Here is an 8,811-nt window from a genome sequence, read left to right as displayed (position 1 = left end):
GTGTGTGTGTGTGTGTGTGTGTGTGTGTGTGTGTGTGTGTGTGTGTGTGTGTGTGTGTCCTTGGTGCTACGTGTTTAGTCCTCATATCAAATGGATTTCTAAATATATCACCGACTTTGATTTCTCCTTCAAATTCGTTTTCCCATTTCCGTTTTCTGATTCGATGCTGCTTTGCTTTATGTTCATCTGGCAAGAAATATTCTTTTTAATAGGTGACGTTCTTTTCAAATTTTCATTTGTATAAATGTATTTCTATTCATCTCTATTCCACATGAGATTTACTTGTCTTATCCTCAAGGTATAAACTTTTGTTGATCTTTTGTTTTGGAAGTTCATAGAAGACTATCAGTTAAATATATCTGTGGTTAGTTGTTGAAGAGCTTACAGCATATTTAAAATCTTTGTTTGGCTTCTGTTTGCGTTAGAATTTCTATGTATAAATTATATAATCTAAAAGAAAATAGATAGTTTCTTTTATATTCCTGTTGAGTTACCACTGCAACTGAAGTGTTTAGAGCCTGTACATTTTATTCATTCTCCTCATTACATACTCGCACATACACACATATACACACACGTACTCACACACATATTTATATATATATATATACGAATTAAGTACATTGTACTACCTTATAAAATTTGTTTCATATTCCTATAATATACTGGAAAATAATTTTGAATTGAAGGAAATATGTAATAAAACAAGACACACTCATTTTTACTTTTTTCAAAAACAGAAATCTTTCTCCTATATGATACAGGACCATTACACAAGCATGAATGGTAATAGAATGTTTTTTTTTCTTTCATTTCATTAATAGGCAGTATCCTATATGTTTTGCTCATCTACTCAACAACATTGCTCATAAGTTTCGCAAAAATTCTAGCATCTCATTTATGTGTATCGCAAACTTTTATGCAGACTGTCTTATGTCTCAAGCTACTGCTATCTAGCACCTTCGGATAATCTCTACTCAACTGCTGCACAACTGCTACTCGACTGCTACTCAACTGCTACTCAACACACTTACCACGGCCAGACTACCTCTATTTATATGTCTTGTGAGATCCTACTTCTTCGCCTCGGGGCGTCGACACGACAGACTGTAAAACAGCATCGCATTTATGTATGTATGTATGTATGTATGTATGTATGTATGTATGTCATTATTCAGTTTTATTTCAAGATTTCTTGCCAATAGAAAAAGAGCCAGTTTCTAACCGATGTCAAATGTTCCTTCACTGGAATTTCAACCTCAACAACAGAGTTTTTTTTTATATATGTATGTTTACGTATAGATTTGCATGTTTTGTTCTATGTATGCCTTCTCATGCATATATGTTCATATATAGACATGCTCATATATACTCAAATGATAAACCTCGTGAAAGGTTTACAGATTTTTCAGTTCCAGTTGTGCCTTGGATCTGAAGTCTTCCAATCAGCTTTCTCTTTTCTGGTACTGAGACGTCTAATTTTTCAAGATAGGTATTTAGGCAGTGTGTTATATATCCTAGATCCCCAATAAACTATGTATGCGTGTATGATATATATCGAAAAAAATAAAAACTATAATATTATTTTTTTTTTAAACTATATATATATAAACTATAATATTATTCGAAAGATAGCTTACCTCGGGCGTAATTGATATTCTATATCTCAATGATTACTTTGAAAACATAACACAATCAACTTAAGATTTAGGCAGATGTTTTCAACGAGTAACACCATAAGTGTATTAGCAATGGTACTAAGTGTGTCACAATAAAATAAAGCTATCACCCAACATGCAATTTGGTTATCAATTTATCGTTTACTGGCATTCCCTTACCTTACATTCATTTTTCCCGAAATACTCTGAAACGAAGATTTTGCTTGACAGTGTTGACATTTCTTTGTAGTTTAATTATACTGAAAAGAGTCTGCTAAATTATTATTGTCAGACTTAGAGTAGCATTGCTATTAGACGAAATTAATACTGTAAATACCCCGAAAGGAAATTATCAGATATATACGTATATATTAACCGGCCTCTTCTTAGTTCAAAATCCCATGGTTTTATTCATATCGATCCTCTTATTTAGACGAATTCTTCAGCTAAGATTCCTCTTGCAGTCGATGATACTTGAGATGACTTTAATGTAAATATCGAAGAGAAAAGGCATTTCGTAGAGTCTTTTCAGATGGTTTTGAATAGATAGTATGTTATTGCTGACGATACTTTGAGATAGCTTTGAATAGATATTATGATATTGGTGACGATGCTTTGTGATAGCTTTGAATATGTATTATAATATTGGTGACGATATTTACAACATTTCAGTGAATGACATTTGTATTGCCTTCTAATGCCGAAGCGGTTAAGTTGTATTGGCATGGATGCAGAAGCTACACTTTGTATCTTCATTCACACGTACAGTGAAGCCAGTTGAGATTGAAGTGTAATCCCAGCTTTTCTTTTGTACTTAATTAATCTTCTTTTCATTTACTTTACTCATGCAATAGCACGGATTGTTTGGAAAAGGTGAAAAATTTCAGAACAGCTGTAATTATATATGCAAACATATATACACATTCAAATTCTGTCAAATGACGTAATGTAATATGCATGTACTAGAGGTGCTCGGCTTTGTTTACTACTAAAACTCCGGCTTACACTGCAACTGAAATAAAAGTGGTGGTATATTTACTTACGAAAGTCGTTCGTCATTAAGAGGATTGATATACAGGGCGCGTAAAGTATTTGATGAAATATGTTAATTTTACTATAGCAGCATAATTATCAACTTAATATTTTCTATATTTCAGAATTATCAATGGCAGACCCTATGATTACACAAGAAATGAAGAGGCACGCTGTCATCCTGGTTATAAAGGCTGAACATAGCAATTTAGAAATAGCACGATTTTGAAAAGTCGCTAGATCCTTCGTCTACAAAATCCGAAAGGAGTTAGGGGCTAAAGACAGAAATGTATGGCCAGTATCAAAACGTAAGAAACGTTATAAAAAAAATGATACTATTAGAACACCAGAACAGCGGTTTAATTCTCCATTAATATACCTGCAATTCGTTAATGTGTGATAGTATTAGTGCTTACGCTTATCAAGTTCCAGTTGTCTTTATAGATGTTTTCATCCGTCCTGTAGGCTGTAGGGGAGAACAGAATTTTGATAATATAATATAAGGAAAATGGAGAGTTTGAACACAGTGCTTGGAAGTAACGTGTGTAGCGTGTGCTTGTCGCATTGCCTGTGACACAGTAAGCTGAGAAGAGAGTCTGCATCAAATTTGCCAAAAGCTTAGTCTTACCTCCCCAAAGGCCTACGCAAAGTTTTCAAAAATTATCACCGTTCTCGACACAATCTTTTTGTCATAGTCAATGCGACGATCACACGTAACACACGTTACTTAGAACCACTGCTGTAAACAGCGGAAGTATGCTATAACGTGAAACCTTAGTGCACATGCACAGCAGCCTTCAAGGTCAACATGTGCCAAGCAACTTCACTCTGCATGCTTTAGCTTTGTTACAGTCCGAATACTTACTGATCAGACCTCGTAGATATTTTACATTCATTTCCAAAGTATCACATTGTATTTAAATTTCTGGTGCAATGAAAATGAATAGATATTGTTCATTAGTATGGTGGAAATGTATTGACAATAAAACACAATAATAATTATTTCGAGTATTATTGTTGGTAATCAAAATCTCTAATTTGGTAACATCTTTTCCTCTATGGAGATAGAGTCGAAATATTCTGAGAGAGGAAAATAACTGCATACAGACGTGTATTAAATTTCCATAAATATAGTTGTATGATAAAGTTTTTATCACTTGAATTTGAATTCCATAGCACGAAGGTGGCTATATTATGTCACATTAATGCAGTGATAAATCAGCAATGATTAAAATGGAATGGTAATTGGAATGCAGACCAAAACTTCATTCGTTCATCGAGCTATATATGCTGCTGCATAGTGTCCTGAGATGACTATTAAATCTTAAACGACACCCAGATCGACCGGTGGACCATAGAGGAAGATTGATAGAGATTAGTTACATTTCATTTAATATATTGAGAATTAATTGCTTTGATCTGTCTGGTGTAATACAGATACACACCAAAATTCTTCAAATTGTTTTCATGTAATATTAGTAGAAAGCAACATATACACATCCTCCCAAATCTAATCAGATTGCGATGCACAGAATTGCATGTACTGAAAGTGAGAGTGGGTATCTTCTACAGCAAAAATATTTATTACATTAGTACAAGACGACATGCATAGATTATGGCGCTTACTCATAGTTAAATAAGTTATGTGAAGCTATTTATATTCATTTTATCCTCGAAGTGATACGAACTGAGAACGCAAATATATATATATAACTAAACGCATCGTGGTATCGTTCTTCTTTCTTGTTTCCAATGTCAACTATGTAAATCACATTAATTGCATTGCTAAAATGTCACGTCTTTTCTCAAGCGTTTGTACCAATTGGATACAAACCTGGCTCCCTTGGGATTGGAACTTAAAATCTACAAAGCTACATTAAGATTGTCAATTAGTTCGAGGTCTCTAAAATAACGCTAGTATTCTTTTTCAACTCCAGGAAATTGAATGGATAAAGTTGAAACATAATGTAGAATTTATTGTATATTCTATGAAAAAAAAAACTTCCGAAAATATTTTCCAGGCAGTTGCAAATCAACAATGAATAAAGAAATTCCATTTTCGGGAATCGCTAAAAAAAAAACGTAGCTATATCGATAGAAATAAACATATCATTAATAGAAATATGGAAAGAAGAATAGAAAACAGAATGTTAATAAGGAAGATACAGACGTAAAGGTATTTACCCCTCCGAGGCATAGCGTAAAAGTCTCTTACGTTAAAACGCGAATTTTGAAGGAGGCAAAAGCGAAAAGAAAAAGGTTGGAAATGTGTGAAAATAAAAATGAAGCCGCAAGAAAATAGCAAAGTTAAAATAAGATGAAGAAAAAGTAAAAGCTGTGTGATACATTCTTAAAAACGTTACAAAGAAAACGATTTGTCAGACTCACATTAAATGAAAACGTGGAACAGTGTGCAACTTTCAATAGAGAATGTAGAGTCAAGATTTTTTTCTCTAGCTTCGAGGGAAAAGTTGTCAATTCATAAAGAAAACGCAATCTTCATTCGAAGTGTCTTTAAACATTTCGCTAATACATTGCTATCGACATAGAGGTGCTGTTTACATAGGAGTCTGAACGAATTTGTTTAGCGAAGGCACTTGCCATATCTTCCATAAACTTTGTTAATAGCAACATGAAAGAGCATTGTTATTAATATAAATATATTGGAAATATGACGAGCTTTATCAAGTTATTTGAAACTTCAAAGTATGGAATAAATAATTTCAATAATAGCTCATTTTGATCGTATAAAAATAAAATATCGATCACCATAAATTTGCACACGCAACTGTTTTTAATGTTACTGCACATCATAAAATATATAAAACAATGATTTATATATATAGAAAATTGAAATGTAGAGTTAATATTACCAGAGACTATACACGTAGCCTATGCAGCGTACAAAGCAAAGAGCGAATATCTCCTCCTTGGTAAAATTGTTTACCCTCTTAGTGAGACAGAAGGGACAGGGAAATGCAAGAATCTTTATTGATCACTACAACTGTTTCGACCTATCTAGCATCAGTCCATCGCGGGTGAGACTCTGCACATCTGGTTTAGCTGCATCCCTCGGTGTAGATGTGTCTTCTCGGGTGATTTCAATAAAATAAGCTCTGTGATTTCGTTGTATTTTGTATTTTCTTTTTCAATCTCTTATTTGTTTTGGTTCTTCTAAGAGTTTGGAGATATGTACCTTAATCTGCCACTTCTGTATAATAATATCATGCAGATTTTAAAGAGATACCTGTAGAAACCGCCTGAAGAAACACTTCTATGCCGAGGGATACACCGAAAGCAGGTGTTCAGAGTCCCACCCGCGACGGGTCGATGCTAGATGAGTGGTAACAATTTCAGTGTGTGTGTGTGTGTGTGTACTTATGTGTGTGTGTGTGTATACTTATGTATCCGCGTGTGTACCTATAATATACTTTTAGATAGATTTTTAGATAGACAGACAGACAGACAGACAGACAGACAGATAGATAGATAGATAGATAGATAGATAGATAGATAGATAGATAGATAGATAGACATATTAACAGAGTATGGTTTAACTGTTCAAATGTGTATCACTCACCAATAACGTTCAACAACATCTATCAGAGATGAAATCTTGAAACTTGCCGAAGACTGGCGCAATACATTGGGAAAATCTACACGCACCATATAAGGCGAGGAACCTACTTATCTTTGTTTACTTTGCCTATAGTACATTCTCCAAAAACTCTCTATAGTACATTCTTTATGACGCAAATCTAGCGTAAATATAGGTACCTATTATTTCATTGTCAAGTTTTGATACAATCAATAATTGAATCTCAAAAAATAGAATCACGTATCAATGACTTGAAATGATCGTGAAACCTTAGAACTACATTTCTAGTAAACCGAGTGGTTACAGTTTTCGAAAAAGAGGCAGCTATTTAGTTAGATCACTTTAGAGAAAGAAAATTAATGTAGAAATTGTCATAATGCGTAAAACTTAAACAAGTCTACATCTTAGAAAATAATTCTAAAGAAACTAAAGAAATAATTTCCATATTATTATATTGCCGCTTTGTAATAAACAGAGATAATTTTATTGCTTTTACTTTCATATGTAGTATTGCTAATTTCAACGTCTGGTGCTTTGATGAATTTCTTAATGTAAACTTGTTTGAACAAGTATTCAGTGGTAAATGTTTGCCTTTTCTAAAAGCTTATATACATTACGTATACAAGATATATTATTGTGCTTTATTCTGACATTTTTAATAACTTGAACAACATGTTGAAGTGACATGTAATCATACGTATGACATTTCAGTACTTTTAATGCATAGAAGACGGCGAGCTGGCTGAAACGTTAGCACGTCGGAAAGAATGCTTAGCAGCATTTCGCCCGTCGTTACGTTCTGAGTTCAAATTCCATTGAGGTTAACATTGCTTTCGACACTTTGGTGTCGATAAAGTAAGTACCAGATGTTCACTGTGGTTGCTCTAATTGACTCACCCCCACTCGTGAAATTTCTGGCCTTGTGCCGAAACTTGAAACCGATATTTTTAGTGTATATTAAGGTGTGAGCTGGCAGGATAGTTAGCGTCATCTAAATGCCGCTAACTTTTCGCTCTGAGTTCAAATTCCGACGAGGTTGACTTTATCATTCTTCCCTTTGGATTCGATAAAATAAGCACCAGTTGAATACTTGGCTCGATGTTACCGACTGATCCCTCCCCTAAAATTGCTGGGTCTGCGCCAAAAATTGAAAGCAATATTTTTTAATTTATATAATGCAGCGTGCATTATATCGTCCTCTATGTCGATGTGTTTAGTGTTTCTCTCTACATTTACCTTCATGATTCTTACTGATAATCTCAGGATAGGAGGTGATTTCGTTTCTGATTTTCTCTCTATGTATCTCACTATCGGAGTGATAGGTAGTTAACTTGCTCCTTCTGACTGATGACATGTTCTATATATAATTAAGGTACATGATGTTTGGAAAAACTTTTGGTAAATGCATTAATCGTGATGTGAGATCATTCACCTGGTATTGTTAAAGACAAAAGTAGTTCCAAACTATTCCTACTTCTAAAAGTTGCTACAGGTAATCGCTGGTCATATTATTTTCCTTCCGGATAACTCTTGAATTGTTTGTAAAGTAAATAATCTCCGACAGATGCATTTCTATAATTGCAAACGTAAAATTCGATAGTATTAGATATCCCACCTCTGATGTGGAGATATATAAGTATATATATCCCATATGATATACAGCATACATAGATACGAATACATAGATATTTACGTCATTCACTTTCATAATCACACAAGAAAAGGTATCATATTGCAAACATCTATGAATCTCGCCCCAAAGAAATTAAATTATCATCTACAAAGTAATCATGACACTTTCTTACTGGCAACAGCTATGAAAAATGCAAATAATACAATAGATTAAATTACGTTTGACAACAAATACAAGCGGTTTAACCTGGTCAAATCAACCAAATGTTTACCTTAATCTCATGGGGTTTTGCAGTGATATACTGTACAGGTTTAATTTTCTGAGTTGCATAGATAAAGAGGAAAATGTAATGAAAGTTAGACATATGTGCATAGATATAACTCACGCATGTATCATGCATATATATGTATTTGTGAGTGTGCACATGTGTGTGTGTGAGTCTATGTATATAAACATACACATACATATGTATTTATCCATATACACGAAACTAGGTAATGGTATACATATGTACGTACGTAAACACACACATATATGCACGTACGTAAACATATATATGTACGTAAACACACACACACACACACACACACACACACACACTTATATATATTTTAAAGACAACATCATCGATAGAGTAATAGATTGATAAATAAACATCTGTAGAGATTTACTGCAAGTAGATAAGTAACAAGATAAATACATATTGGAATGAAAAGTTGTATCATATCATCAAGTTAGATTGTTTTTTTTTATAAAAGATTAGAAAATATTTATCAGATAACATTTACAAATAATGAGATAATAAACTGTGGAATATATATATAAATGTATATATAAACACGGATGTAACTGAGAGGGAGAGAGAGAAAGAGAGAGGCTGGGGATGTTTG

The 8,811-nt window shown here is 33.5% G+C and overlaps 1 long non-coding RNA gene across 3 annotated transcripts in view; it reads left to right on the top strand.

Moving 5' to 3' along the window:
• Positions 1–3,692, top strand: part of LOC128249828 (uncharacterized) — a 25,565-nt gene extending 21,873 nt beyond the window's left edge. For all 3 annotated transcript variants that reach the window (XR_008265954.1, XR_008265955.1, XR_008265953.1), the window contains exon 3: positions 2,816–3,692. This is a non-coding gene — a long non-coding RNA (uncharacterized LOC128249828). The remainder of the gene's footprint in view (positions 1–2,815) is intronic.
• The last annotated feature ends 5,119 nt before the right edge of the window (positions 3,693–8,811 follow it).

Source organism: Octopus bimaculoides, chromosome 18, assembly GCF_001194135.2.
Source record: "Octopus bimaculoides isolate UCB-OBI-ISO-001 chromosome 18, ASM119413v2, whole genome shotgun sequence".
NCBI classification, from domain to species: Eukaryota; Metazoa; Mollusca; class Cephalopoda; order Octopoda; family Octopodidae; genus Octopus; species Octopus bimaculoides.
Note: the sequence above shows the minus strand (reverse complement) of the source record. Positions and strands in the feature narration are given on the sequence as shown.